Source organism: Gopherus flavomarginatus, assembly GCF_025201925.1.
Source record: "Gopherus flavomarginatus isolate rGopFla2 chromosome 13 unlocalized genomic scaffold, rGopFla2.mat.asm SUPER_13_unloc_7, whole genome shotgun sequence".
In the NCBI taxonomy this organism is placed as follows: Eukaryota; Metazoa; Chordata; order Testudines; family Testudinidae; genus Gopherus; species Gopherus flavomarginatus.
In genome coordinates, this window is record NW_026114615.1 from 142,501 (window position 1) to 156,825 (window position 14,325).

Consider the following 14,325-nt stretch of genomic DNA (forward strand, 5'->3'; position numbering starts at 1 on the left):
CCGCGTTTCCCCCCACACCCAGGGCAGCGCACCGCTGCCCCCGTGGAACTCCGGGGCGGGCTTAATAGTCGCTCCGGAGCAGGTCCGGGGAGGCTTAATAGTCGACCCCCGGCAGGTCCGGGGGGCTTAATAGTCGACCCCCGGCAGGTCCGGGGAGGCTTAATAGTCGTCCCCCGGCAGGTCCGGGGGGCTTAATAGTCGACCCCCGGCAGGTCCGGGGCAAAATACTTCCAAGTCCCTTCCCGGCCACCAGGTCAACCCGGTTCCCGTCCCGGCCACCAGGTCTACCCGGTCCTCCGAAGGAGAACCGGGTTGACCTGGTGGCCGGTTGGAGAACCGGGTTGACCTGGTGGCCGTTTTGCTTTTCGGGCCGCGTTTCCCCCCACACCCAGGGCAGCGCACCGCCGCCCCCGTGGAACTCCGGGGCGGGCTTAATAGTCGCTCCGGAGCAGGTCCGGGGAGGCTTAATAGTCGACCCCCGGCAGGTCCGGGGGGCTTAATAGTCGACCCCCGGCAGGTCCGGGGAGGCTTAATAGTCGTCCCCCGGCAGGTCCGGGGGGCTTAATAGTCGACCCCCGGCAGGTCCGGGGCAAAATACTTCCAAGTCCCTTCCCGGCCACCAGGTCAACCCGGTTCCCTTCCCGGCCACCAGGTCTCCCCGGTCCTCCGAAGGAGAACCGGGTTGACCTGGTGGCCGGTTGGAGAACCGGGTTGACCTGGTGGCCGTTTTGCTTTTCGGGCCGCGTTTCCCCCCACACCCAGGGCAGCGCACCGCCGCCCCCGTGGAACTCTGGGGCGGGCTTAATAGTCGCTCCGGAGCAGGTCCGGGGAGGCTTAATAGTCGACCCCCGGCAGGTCCGGGGGGCTTAATAGTCGACCCCCGGCAGGTCCGGGGAGGCTTAATAGTCGTCCCCCGGCAGGTCCGGGGAGGCTTAATAGTCGACCCCCGGCAGGTCCGGGGAGGCTTAATAGTCGACCCCCGGCAGGTCCGGGGAGGCTTAATAGTCGTCCCCCGGCAGGTCCGGGGAGGCTTAATAGTCGACCCCCGGCAGGTCCGGGGAGGCTTAATAGTCGACCCCCGGCAGGTCCGGGGAGGCTTAATAGTCGAGCCCCGGCAGGTCCGGGGGGCTTAATAGTCCTCCCCCAGGCTCTCCGGGCAAATCTTCCAGGTGCTCCCCCAAATCTCTCCGGGGAAGGCTTCCAGCTCGACCCCCGGACTCTCCGGGGCAGGCTTCCAGATCGTCCCCCGGGCTCTCCGGGGAAGGCTTCCATGTGCTCCCCCAGGCTCTCTGGGGAAGGCTTCCAGCTCGTCCCCCTGGCTCTCCGGGGAAGAGTCCCAGGTGCTCCCCCAGTCTGTCCGGGAAGGCTTCCGTGTCGTCCCCCAAGCTCTCCGGGGAAGGATTCCAGGTCGTCCCCCAGGGTCTCCGGGGAAGGCTTCCAGGTGCTCCCCCAGGCTCTCCGGGGAAGGCTACCAGGCCGTCCCCAGGCTCTCCGGGGAAGTGTTCCAGATGCTCCCCCAGTCTGTCCGGGGAAGGCTTCCAGGTGCTCCCCCAGGCTCTCCGGGGAAGGCTTCCAGATCGTCCGTCCCCCAGGCGCTCCGGGGAAGACTTCCAGTTCGTCCGTCCCCCCGTGGCTCTCGGGGGAAGGCTTCCAGCTCGACCCCCGGGCTCTCCGGGGCAGGCTTCCAGATCGTCCCCCGGGCTCTCCGGGGAAGGCTTCCATGTGCTCCCCCAGACTCTGCATGGAAGGCTACCAGGTCGTCCCCCTGGCTCTCCGGGGTAGGCTTCCAGTTCGTCCCCCAAGCTCTCCGGGGAAGAGACCCAGGTGCTCCCCCAGTCTTTCCAGGAAGGCTTCCATGTCGTCCCCCTGGCTCTCCGGGGAAGGCTTCCAGATCGTCCCCCAAGCTCTCCGGGGAAGGCTTCAAAGGTGCTCCCCCAGGCTCTCTGGGGAAGGCTTCCAGCTCGTCCCCCTGGCTCTCCGGGGAAGGATTCCAGGTCGTCAACCAGGCTCTCCGGGGAAGGCTTCAAAGGTGCTCCCCCAGGCTCTCTGGGGAAGGCTTCCAGCCCGTCCCCCTGGCTCTCCGGGGAAGAGTCCCAGGTGCTCCCCCAGTCTGTCCGGGAAGGCTTCCGTGTCGTCCCCTCCGGGCGCTCCGGGGAAGGCTTCCAGCTCGTCCCCATGGCTCTCCGTGGAATGCTACCAGTTCGTCCCCCAGGCTCTCCGGGGAAGGCTTCCAGCCCGTCCCCCTGGCTCTCCGGGGAAGAGTCCCAGGGGCTCCCCCAGTCTGTCCGGGAAGGCTTCCGTGTCGTCCCCTCCGGGCGCTCCGGGGAAGGCTTCCAGCTCGTCCCCCTGGCTCTCCGTGGAATGCTACCAGTTCGTCCCCCAGGCTCTCCGGGGAAGGCTTCCAGGTCGTCCCCCAGGCTCTCCGGGGAAGAGTCCCAGGTGCTCCGCCAGTCTGTCCGGGAAGGCTTCCGCGTCGTCCCCCAAGCTCTCCGGGGAAGGATTCCTGGTCGTCCCCCCCGGCTCTCCGGGGAAGGCTACCAGGCCGTCCCCAGGCTCTCCGGGGAAGTGCTCCAGATGCTCCCCCAGTCTGTCCGGGCAAGGCTTCCAGGTGCTCCCCCAGGCGCTCCGGGGAAGACTTCCAGTTCGTCCGTCCCCCCGTGGCTCTCGGGGGAAGGCTTCCAGCTCGACCCCCGGGCTCTCCGGGGCAGGCTTCCAGTTCGTCCGTCGCCCAGGCTCTCCGGGGTGAGGCTTCCGTGTCGTCCACGCCCGGCGCTCCGGGCTAAGGCTTCCGGGCCGTTCCCCCAGACTCCCCGGGGTGAGCCTTCACGGTCCTCTGCCGAACCTTCGTGGAGCGGGTCGTCCGCAGGGAAGCGGCTGGCTGTCCGAATCGGCAAAGTCCCCTTTCCCCAGGTAATCTCAAGTTTGTCCACAGGAGGGCAGCACTGCTCCTCCGTGTGCCCGATCCAAACGACCGGGAGCGAGTCACTCTCCGCGTCCGAGGAGGGAGCGCCCTGGGCGGCTCGCCCTGCGGCGGGGACCCGGTCTCGGAGGGCCCGATCCTTCTTTCGGTTTTTTTTTTTTTTTTTTTTTTTTTTTTCCTCCTGCCCGCTTTTTAGCTCCGGGGACCGGCGGGACCTTCCGGCGTTCTCCGGTCAACTTTCGGACGGAGCCCGCGGGAAGCCACACACCCGCCGTCCTCAGGCCAGGCCATGCTTCCAGCTCGTCCCCCTGGCTCTCCGGGGAAGGATTCCTGGTCGTCCCCCCGGCTCTCCGGGGAAGGCTACCAGGCCGTCCCCAGGCTCTCCGGGGAAGTGTTCCAAATGCTCCCCCGGTCTGTCCGGGGAAGGCTTCCAGGTCGTCCCCCACGCTCTCCGGGGAAGGCTTCCAGATCGTTCCCCAGGCGCTCCGGGGAAGCCTTCCGGGTCGTCCGTCCCCCAGGCGCTCCGGGGAAGACTTCCAGTTCGTCAGTCCCCCCGGGGCGCTCGGAGGAAGACTTCCAGCTCGACCCCCGGGCTCTCCGGGGCAGGCTTCCAGTTCGTCCGTCCCCCAGGCTCTCCGGGGTGAGGCTTCCGTGTCGTCCACGCCCGGCGCTCCGGGCTAAGGCTTCCGGGCCGTTCCCCCAGACTCCCCGGGGTGAGGCTTCACGGTCCTCTGCCGAACCTTCGTGGAGCGGGTCGTCCGCCGGGAAGCGGCTGGCTGTCCGAATCGGCCAAGTCCCCTTTCCCCAGGTAATCTCAAGTTTGTCCACAGGAGGGCAGCACTGCTCCTCCGTGTGCCCGATCCAAACGACCGGGAGCGAGTCACTCTCCGCGTCCGAGGAGGGAGCGCTCTGGGCGGCTCGCCCTGCGGCGGGGACCCGGTCTCGGAGGGCCCGATCCTTCTTTCGGTTTTTTTTCCCTCCTGCCCGCTTTTTAGCTCCGGGGACCGGCGGGACCTTCCGGCGTTCTCCGGTCAACTTTCGGACGGAGCCCGGGGGAAGCCACACACCCGCCGTCCTCAGCCCAGGCCATGCTTCCAGTTCGTCCCCCTGGCTCTCCGGGGAAGGCTACCAGGTCGTTCCCCAGGCTCCCCGGGGAAGGCTACCAGGTCGTCCCCCAGGCTCTCCGGGGAAGGCTTCCGTGTCATCCCCCAGGCTCTCCGGGGAAGGCTTCCGTGTCGTCCCCCAGGCTCTCCGGGGAAGAGTCCCAGGTGCTCCCCCAGTCTGTCCGGGAAGGCTTCCGTGTCGTCCCCCAAGCTCTCCGGGGAAGGCTTCCGTGTCGTCCCCCAGGCTCTCCGGGGAAGAGTCCCAGGTGCTCCCCCAGTCTGTCCGGGAAGGCTTCCGTGTCGTCCCCCAAGCTCTCCGGGGAAGGCTTCCGTGTCGTCCCCCAGGCTCTCCGGGGAAGAGTCCCAGGTGCTCCCCCAGTCTGTCCGGGAAGGCTTCCGTGTCGTCCCCCAAGCTCTCCGGGGAAGGCTACCAGGTCGTCCCCCAGGCTCTCCGGGGAAGGCTACCAGGTCGTCCCCCAGGCTCTCCGGGGAAGGCTACCAGGTCGTCCCCCAGGCTCTCCGGGGAAGTGTTCCAGATGCTCCCCCAGTCTGTCCGGGCAAGGCTTCCAGGTCGTCCCCCATGCTCTCCGGGGAAGGCCTCCAGATCGTCCCCCAGGCGCTCCGGGGAAGAGTTCCAGCTGCTCCCCCGGGCTCTCCGGGGAAGGCTACCAAGTCGTCCCCAGGCTCTCCGGGGAAGTGTTCCAGATGCTCCCCCAGTCTGTCCGGGGAAGGCTTCCAGGTCGTCCCCCATGCTCTTCGGAGCAGGCTTCCAGATCGTCCCCCAGGCTCTCCGGGGAAGACTTCCAGTTCGTCCGTCCGCCAGGCTCTCCGGGGTGAGGCTTCCGTGTCGTCCCACCCCCCACCCCGGGCGCTCCGGGGTAAGGCTTCCGGGCCGTTCCCCCAGACTCCCCGGGGTGAGGCTTCACGGTCCTCTGCCGAACTCTCGTGGAGCGGGTCGTCCGCCGGGAAACGGTTGGCTGTCCGAATCGGCAAAGTCCCCTTTCCCGAGGTAATCTCAAGTTTGTCCACAGGAGGGCAGCACTGCTCCTCCGTGTGCCCGATCCAAACGACCGGGAGCGAGTCACTCTCCGCGTCCGAGGAGGGAGCGCCCTGGGCGGCTCGCCCTGCGGCGGGGAGCCGGTCTCGGAGGGCCCGATCCTTTTTTCGGTTTTTTTTTTTTTTTTTTTTTTTTTTTTTTTTTTTTTTTTTTCTCCCCTGCCCGCTTTTTAGCTCCGGGGACCGGCGGGACCTTCCGGCGTTCTCCGGTCAACTTTCGGACGGAGCCCGCGGGAAGCCACACACCCGCCGTCCTCAGGCCAGGCCATGCTTCCAGCTCGTCCCCCTGGCTCTCCGGGGAAGGATTCCTGGTCGTCCCCCCGGCTCTCCGGGGAAGGCTTCCATGTCTTCCCCCAAGCTCTCCGGGGAAGGCTTCCAGGTCGTCCCCCAGGCTCTCCGGGGAAGGCTTCAAGGTGCTCCCCCGGGCTCTCCGGGGAAGGCTCCCAGGTCGTTCCCCAGGCTCTCCGGGGAAGGCTACCAGGTCGTCCCCCAGGCTCTCCGGGGAAGGCTACCAGGTCGTCCCCCAGGCTCTCCGGGGAAGGGTTCCAGATGCTCCCCCAGTCTGTCCGGGGAAGGCTTCCAGGTCGTCCCCCGTGCTCTCCGGGGAAGGCCTCCAGATCGTCCCCCAGGCGCTCCGAGGAAGGGTTCCAGGTGCTCCCCCGGGCTCTCCGGGGAAGGCTACCAGGTCGCTCCCCAGGCTCTCCGGGGAAGGCTACCAGGTCGTCCCCCAGGCTCTCCGGGGAAGAGAAGCAGGTGCTCCCCCAGTCTGTCCGGGGATTCTTCCGTGTCGTCCCCCAAGCTCTCCGGGGAAGGATTCCAGGTCGTCCCCCATGCTCTCCGGGGAAGGCCTCCAGATCGTCCCCCAGGCGCTCCGAGGAAGGGTTCCAGGTGCTCCCCCGGGCTCTCCGGGGAAGGCTACCAGGTCGCTCCCCAGGCTCTCCGGGGAAGGCTACCAGGTCGTCCCCCAGGCTCTCCGGGGAAGAGAAGCAGGTGCTCCCCCAGTCTGTCCGGGGATTCTTCCGTGTCGTCCCCCAAGCTCTCCGGGGAAGGATTCCAGGTCGTCCCCCAGGCTCTCTGGGGAAGGCTACCAGGTCGTCCCCCAGGCTCTCCGGGGAAGTGTTCCAGATCCTCCCCCAGTCTGTCCGGGGAAGGCTTCCAGGTCGTCCAACATGCTCTCCGGGGAAGGCCTCCAGATCGTCCGTCCCCCAGGCGCTCCGGGGAAGAGTTCCAGGTGCTCCCCCGGGCTCTCCGGGGAGGGCTACCAGGTCGTCCCCCAGGCTCTCCGGGGAAGAGAAGCAGGTGCTCCCCCAGCCTGTCCGGGAAGGCTTCCGTGTCTTCCCCCAAGCTCTCCGGGGAAGGCTTCCAGGTCGTCCCCCATGCTCTCCGGGGCAGGCTTCCGGATCGTCCCCCGGCTCTCCGGGGAAGGCTTTCCGTTCGTCCGTCCCCCAGGCTCTCCGGGGTGAGGCTTCCGTGTCGTCCCACCCACCACCCCGGGCGCTCCGGGGTCAGGCTTCCGGGCCGTTCCCCAAGACTCCCCGGGGTGAGGTTTCACGGTCCTCTGCCGAACTCTCGTGGAGCGGGTCGACCGCCGGGAAGCGGCTGGCTGTCCGAATCGGCAAAGTCCCCTTTCCCGAGGTAATCTCAAGTTTGTCCACAGGAGGGCAGCACTGCTCCTCCGTGTGCCCGATCCAAACGACCGGGAGCGAGTCACTCTCCGCGTCCGAGGAAGGAGCGCCCTGGGCGGCTCGCCCTGCGTCGGGGACCCGGTCTCGGAGGGCCCGATCCTTTTTTCGGTTTTTTTTTTTTTCTTTCTTCCTTTATTTGCCCACCACTTTTCCCTGCCCGCTTTTTACCTCCGGGGACCGGTGGGAAATTCCGGCGTTCTCCCGTCAAATTTCGGACGGAGCCCGGGGGGAGCCACACTCCCGCCCTGGCGCGGGCCGCCGCGGGGGAGGGGAGGAGGGACAGGGGGATATCCTGCGGGCCGACGGCCGGTCGCGGGGTCCGTCCGAGTCCCCCCGGGCACCCGGGACTCCCCCCGATAGCACGGGAGCCGTGGGTCCTCCGCGCGGGACGCCCGGGGGAGCCGCACGCCCGCTCTGGCCCCGGGCAGCCTCGAGGGCGGAAGGGACGGACCGGGGGAGGTCCTGCGGGCCGACGGCCGGCGGCAGGGTCCGAGCGAGTCCGCCCGGGGCCCTGGGAGCCCCCCTGAGAGTTTGGGAGGCGTGGGTCCTCCGTGGAGGGAGCCGGGGGAAGCCACACGCCCGCCGTCCTCAGGCCGGGCCAGGCCTCCGCTGGGCCGCCGCGGGGCGATTCGGGGCGGTCCTGCGGGCGGGGGGCCGGGCTCAGAGGCTCCGAAGGGGTCCGGCCGAGTCCGCCCAGGAGCCCGGGGACTCCCCCTGAGGGTTTGGGAGCGGTGGGTCCTCCGTGGAGGGAGCCCGGGGGAGCCACACACCCGCCGTCCTTAGCGCAGGCCAGGCCTCGCCCGGGCCGCCGCGGGGGGGACTCGGGGCGGACCTGCGGGCCGAGGCCCCGGCTCAGAGGCCCCGAAGGGGTCCGGGTGAGTCCACCCGGAGCCCGGGGACTCCCCCTGAGAGTTTGGGAGCGGTGGGTCCTCCGTGGAGGGAGCCCCGGGGAGCCACACACCCGCCGTCCTTAGCGCAGGCCAGGCCTCGCCCGGGCCGCCGCGGGGGGACTCGGGGCGGACCTGCGGGCCGAGGCCCCGGCTCAGAGGCCCCGAAGGGGTCCGGCCGAGTCCGCCCGCAGCCCGGGGACTCCCCCTGAGAGTTTGGGAGCGGTGGGTCCTCCGTGGAGGGAGCCCCGGGGAGCCACACCCCCGCCGTCCTTAGCGCAGGCCAGGCCTCGCCCGGGCCGCCGCGGGGGGACTCGGGGCGGACCTGCGGGCCGAGGCCCCGGCTCAGAGGCCCCGAAGGGGTCCGGCCGAGTCCGCCCGCAGCCCGGGGACTCCCCCTGAGAGTTTGGGAGCGGTGGGTCCTCCGTGGAGGGAGCCCCGGGGAGCCACACACCCGCCGTCCTTAGCGCAGGCCAGGCCTCGCCCGGGCCCCCGCGGGGGGACTCGGGGCGGACCTGCGGTCCGAGACGCCGGCTCAGAGGCCCCGAAGGGGTCCAGGCGAGTCCGCCCGGAGCCCGGGGACTCCCCCTGAGAGTTTGGGAGCGGTGGGTCCTCCGTGGAGGGAGCCCGGGGGAGCCACACACCCGCCGTCCTTACCGCAGGCCAGGCCTCGCCCGGGCCCCCGCGGGGGGACTCGGTGCGGACCTGCGGGCCGAGACCAAGGCTCAGAGGCCCCGAAGGGGTCCGGCCGAGTCCGCCCGCAGCCCGGGGACTCCCCCTGAGAGTTTGGGAGCGGTGGGTCCTCCGTGGAGGGAGCCCGGGGGAGCCACACACCCGCCGTCCTTACCGCAGGCCAGGCCTCGCCCGGGCCCCCGCGGGGGGACTCGGGGCGGACCTGCGGGCCGAGACCAAGGCTCAGAGGCCCCGAAGGGGTCCGGCCGAGTCCGCCCGCAGCCCGGGGACTCCCCCTGAGAGTTTGGGAGCGGTGGGTCCTCCGTGGAGGGAGCCCCGGGGAGCCACACACCCGCCGTCCTTAGCGCAGGCCAGGCCTCGCCCGGGCCGCCGCGGGGGGACTCGGGGCGGACCTGCGGGCCGAGGCCCCGGCTCAGAGGCCCCGAAGGGGTCCGGCCGAGTCCGCCCGCAGCCCGGGGACTCCCCCTGAGAGTTTGGGAGCGGTGGGTCCTCCGTGGAGGGAGCCCCGGGGAGCCACACACCCGCCGTCCTTAGCGCAGGCCAGGCCTCGCCCGGGCCGCCGCGGGGGGACTCGGGGCGGACCTGCGGGCCGAGGCCCCGGCTCAGAGGCCCCGAAGGGGTCCGGCCGAGTCCGCCCGCAGCCCGGGGACTCCCCCTGAGAGTTTGGGAGCGGTGGGTCCTCCGTGGAGGGAGCCCCGGGGAGCCACACACCCGCCGTCCTTAGCGCAGGCCAGGCCTCGCCCGGGCCCCCGCGGGGGGACTCGGGGCGGACCTGCGGTCCGAGACGCCGGCTCAGAGGCCCCGAAGGGGTCCAGGCGAGTCCGCCCGGAGCCCGGGGACTCCCCCTGAGAGTTTGGGAGCGGTGGGTCCTCCGTGGAGGGAGCCCGGGGGAGCCACACACCCGCCGTCCTTACCGCAGGCCAGGCCTCGCCCGGGCCCCCGCGGGGGGACTCGGTGCGGACCTGCGGGCCGAGACCAAGGCTCAGAGGCCCCGAAGGGGTCCGGCCGAGTCCGCCCGCAGCCCGGGGACTCCCCCTGAGAGTTTGGGAGCGGTGGGTCCTCCGTGGAGGGAGCCCGGGGGAGCCACACACCCGCCGTCCTTAGCGCAGGCCAGGCCTCGCCCGGGCCCCCGCGGGGGGACTCGGGGCGGACCTGCGGGCCGAGGCCCCGGCTCAGAGGCCCCGAAGGGGTCCGGGCGAGTCCGCTCGGAGCCCGGGGACTCCCCCTGAGAGTTTGGGAGCGGTGGGTCCTCCGTGGAGGGAGCCGGGGGAAGCCACACACCCGCCGTCCTCAGGCCAGGCCAGGCCCTCGCCCGGGCCGCCGCGGGGGGACTCGTGGCGGACCTGCGGGCCGAGGCCCCGGCTCAGAGGCCCCGAAGGGGTCCGGGCGAGTCCGCCCGCAGCCCGGGGACTCCCCCTGAGAGTTTGAGAGCGGTGGGTCCTCCGTGGAGGGAGCCCCGGGGAGCCACACACCCGCCGTCCATAGCGCAGGCCAGGCCTCGCCCGGGCCCCCGCGGGGGGACTCGGGGCGGACCTGCGGGCCGAGGCCCCGGCTCAGAGGCCCCGAAGGGGTCAGGGAGAGTCCGCCCGCAGCCCTGGGACTCCCCCTGAGAGTTTGGGAGCGGTGGGTCCTCCGTGGAGGGAGCCCGGGGGAGCCACACACCCGCCGTCCTTAGCGCAGGCCAGGCCTCGCCCGGGCCGCCGCGAGGGGACTCGGGGCGGACCTGCGGGCCGAGGCCCCGGCTCAGAGGCCCCGAAGGGGTCCGGCCGAGTCCGCTCGGAGCCCGGGGACTCCCCCTGAGAGTTTGGGAGCGGTGGGTCCTCCGTGGAGGGAGCCGGGGGAAGCCACACACCCGCCGTCCTCAGGCCAGGCCAGGCCTCCGCTGGGCCGGTGCGAGGGGACTCGGGGCGGTCCTGGGGGCCGAGGCCCCGGCTCAGAGGCCCCGAAGGAGTACGGGCGAGTCCGCCCGGGACCCCGGGTCCCCCCCTGAGATTTTGGGAGCGGTGAGTCCTCCGTGGTGGGAGCCCGGGGGAGCCACCCACCCGTCGAACTCAAGCCGGGCCAGGCCTCGCCTGCTCTGCCGCGGGGGCGCTCGGGGCGGTCCTGCGAGCCGGGGGCCGGGCTCAGAGGCTCCGTAGGGGTCCGGGCCGGTCCCTCCGGGGCCCCGGGTCTCCCCCTGAAAGTTTGAGAATCCCGGGTCCTCGGTCGAGTCGGCCCCTGGGACCCCGGTCCCCGCCGTCCGTCCCTCCGGTCCCTCGGGCGGGGGGGAACTCGGGGGCGAGGAGGCTGCTTTTCGTCCCCCGCCCCGGTTCCTTCCTCCCTCCCTCCCTGCCCGGAAAAGGAGGGAGCCGGCCGGGACCGGGAAAAGCTGCCTACGGCACCTGGGATTCCCAGGCGGTCACCCATCCAAGTACTAGCCAGGCCCGGGACGGTTTACCTTCCGAGATCGGACGGGATCGGGGGCTTTCGGTCCGGTATGGCCGTAGGCACCCGGCTCCGCGCCTCCTCGTCCGCTTCACGGCCCCCGCCTCCACCGCCGCCGACGCATATGGCCTGCCCGACCGCAATGGTCTCGGGCCAATTTGGGGAGAGAGAGAAGAAACGATGAAGAAGTAGGGAGGGAAAAAAAAATTTCTGCTCCGGGGACCCGGGTGACCTTCCAGCACCGCCTGGAGTCTGTGGGCAAAATTTGGGAAAAAAAAAAAAAAAAAAAATTAAAATCTTCCAGGTGCCCGATCCAAACGACCGGGTTCAAGTCGCTCTCCGCGGCCGAGGAGGGTGAGCCCCGGGCGGCTTGCCGGGCGGCGGGGACCCGGTCTCGGAGGTCCCGATCCTTTTTTTTTTTTTTTTTTTAAATTTACTCCGCCGGGGAACGGGGTTACCTTCCAGCAGTGCCTGGAGCCTCGGGGCAAAATTTGCTAAAATTTCCCATGTGCTCGATCCAAACGCCCGGGGGCAAGTCGTTGTCCGCGGTCGTGGAGGGTGAGCCCTGGGCGTCTTCAAAGTCGTTCCCCAGGCGGCGGTCTCGGCGAAATATTTTTCCAAGTCCCTTCCAGGCCACCAGGTCTACCCGGTTCTCCCTCCGGCGGTCGGGGCTCCGGGGGTACCTGGTGGTCGGTTCGCCCGCCGGCCACCAGGTCCACCCGGTTCACCCTCCGGCGGACGGAGCTCCGGGTTGACCCGGTGGCCGGTCGGAGAACCGGGTTGACCCGGTGGCCGGTCGGAGCTCCGGGTTGATCCGGTGGCCGGTCGGAGAACCGGGTTGACCTGGTGGCCGGTCGGAGCGCCGGGTTGACCTGGTGGCCGGTCGGAGAACCGGGTTGACCTGGTGGCCGGTCGGAGCTCCGGGTTGACCTCGTGGCCGGTCGGAGCTCCGGGTTGACCTGGTGGCCGGTCGGAGAACCGGGTTGAGCTGGTGCCCGGTCGGAGCTCCGGGTTGACCTCGTGGTCGGTCGGAGCTCCGGGGAGACCTAGTGCCAGGTCGGAGAACCGGGTTGACCTGGTGCCCGTTCGGAGGACCGGGTTGACCTGGTGGCCGGTCGGAGCTCCGGGTTGACCTGGTGGCCGGTCGGAGAACCGGGTTGACCTGGTGCCCGGTCGGAGCTCCGGGTTGACCTGGTGCCCGGTCGGAGCTCCGGGGTGACCTCGTGGCCGGTCGGAGAACCGGGTTGACCTGGTGGCCGGTCGGAGCTCCGGGTTGACCTGGTGCCCGGTCGGAGCTCCGGGTTGACCTCGTGGCCGGTCGGAGAACCGGGTTGACCTGGTGGCCGGTCGGAGCTCCGGGTTGACCTCGTGGCCGGTCGGAGAACCGGGTTGACCTGGTGGCCGGTCGGAGCTCCGGGTAGACCTAGTGTCAGGTCGGAGAACCGGGTTGACCTGGTGGCCGGTCGGAGAACCGGGTAGACCTGGTGCCCGTTCGGAGGACCGGGTTGACCTGGTGGCCGGTCGGAGCTGCGGGTTGACCTGGTGGCCGGTCGGAGAACCGGGTTGACCTGGTGGCCGGTCGGAGCTCCGGGTTGACCTGGTGGCCGGTCGGAGAACCGGGTTGACCTGGTGGCCGGTGGGAGCTCCGGGTTGACCTGGTGGCCGGTCGGAGAACCGGGTTGACCTGGTGGCCGGTCGGAGCTCCGGGATGACCTGGTGGCCGGTCGGAGAACCGGGTTGACCTGGTGCCCGGTCGGAGCTCCGGGTTGACCTGGTGGCCCGTTGGAGAACCGGGTTGACCTCGTGGCCCGTTGGAGAACCGGGTTGACCTCGTGGCCGGTTGGAGAACCGGGTAGACCCGGTGGCCGATTGGAGAACCGGGTAGACCCGGTGGCCGATTGGAGAACCGGGTTGACCTGCTGGCCGGTTGGTCCCGAGTTAATCTCACCTTGTTCCACAGGAGGGCAGCATTTCAGCAGGCGCTGACTCCCATCGAACCGATCCAGACGACGGAGGGCAAGTCTCTTTACGCGAACGAGGAGGGTGAGCCCCGGGCGGCTTGCCTGGCGGCGGGGACCCGGTCTCGGAGGACCGGAGCCTTTATTCGAGAATTTTCCCTTTCTTTGCTCCAGGGACCGGGGTGACCTCCCGGCAGTGTCCGGAGTCTCCTTGCAGAAAGTGTTATAATCTTCCAGGTGCCCGATCCAAAAGACCGGGGTCAATTCTCCCTCCGCGGCCGAGGAGGGTGAGCCGCAAGCGGCTTGCCTGGAAGCGGCTACCCGGTCACGGTGGTCCCGATCCTTATTTGGAAAAAAAAATTTTTTTTTGGCTCCAGGGACCGGGGGGACCTTCTAGCAGTGCCCGGAGTCTCCGGTGAAATTTTGTAAAAATTTTCCATGTGCCCGATCCAAACGACCGGGGCGAGTCGCTCTCCGCGGCCGAGGAGGGTGAGCCCTGAGCGGCTTGCCTGGAAGCGGCTACCCGGTCACGGTGGTCCCGATCCTTATTTGGAAAAAAAATTTTTTTTTGGCTCCAGGGACCGGGGGGACCTTCTTGCAGTGCCCGGAGTCTCCGGTGAAATTTTGTAAAAAATTTTCCATGTGCCCGATCCAAACGACCGGGGCGAGTCGCTCTCCGCGGCCGAGGAGGGTGAGCCCTGAGCGGCTTGCCTGGAAGCGGCTACCCGGTCACGGTGGTCCCGATCCTTATTTGGAAAAAAAATTTTTTTTTTGGCTCCAGGGACCGGGGGGACCTTCTAGCAGTGCCCGGAGCCTCCGGTGAAATTTTGTAAAAATTTTCCATGTGCCCGATCCAAACGACCGGGGCGAGTCGCTCTCCGCGGCCGAGGAGGGTGAGCCCCGAGCGGCTTGCCGGGCGGCGGGGACCCGGTCTCGGAAGTCGGGATGGAGACTGGGGAAAAAATTGATTTTCTTCGCTCCGGGGACCGGGGCACCTTCCTGCGGCGCCGGGATGCTCTGGGGAAAATTTGGGATCCAAACACCCTTCCTTGTGAGAGATCCAGGAGACCGGGGTCAAGTCGCCCTCCGCGGCCGTGGAGGGTGAGCCCCGAGCGGCTTGCCGGGCGGCGGGGACCCGGTCTCGGAAGTCCCGACGGAGATTGGGGAAAAAAAGGATTTTCTTCGCTCCGGGGACCGGGGCAACCTTCCTGCAGCCCCCGGAAGCTCTGGGGAAAATTTGGGATCCGAACACCCTTCCGTGTGCGAGATCCAAAAGACCGGGGTCGAGTCGCTCTCCGCGGCCGAGGAGGGTGAGCCCTGAGCGGCTTGCCTGGAAGCGGCTACCGGTCAGGGTGGTCCCGATCCTTATTTGGAAAAAAAATTTTTTTTTGGCTCCAGGGACCGGGGGGACCTTCTAGCAGTGCCCGGAGCCTCCGTTGAAATTTTGTAAAAATTTTCCATGTGCCCGATCCAAACGACCGGGGCGGGTCGCTCTCCGCGGCCGAGGAGGGTGAGCCCCGAGCGGCTTGCCGGCGGCGGGGACCCGGTCTCGGAGGTCCCGATGGAGACTGGAGAAAAAGTTGTTTTTCTTCGCTCCGG

General features: G+C 69.2%; 1 non-coding gene across 1 annotated transcript; it reads right to left on the reverse strand.

Annotated features, from left to right (window-relative positions):
- Window positions 1-10,713: 10,713 nt before the first annotated feature.
- LOC127041912 (5S ribosomal RNA) lies at window positions 10,714-10,832 on the reverse strand. The gene has a single exon (XR_007771770.1). It is a non-coding gene; the product is annotated as a 5S ribosomal RNA (ribosomal RNA).
- Window positions 10,833-14,325: the final 3,493 nt, after the last annotated feature.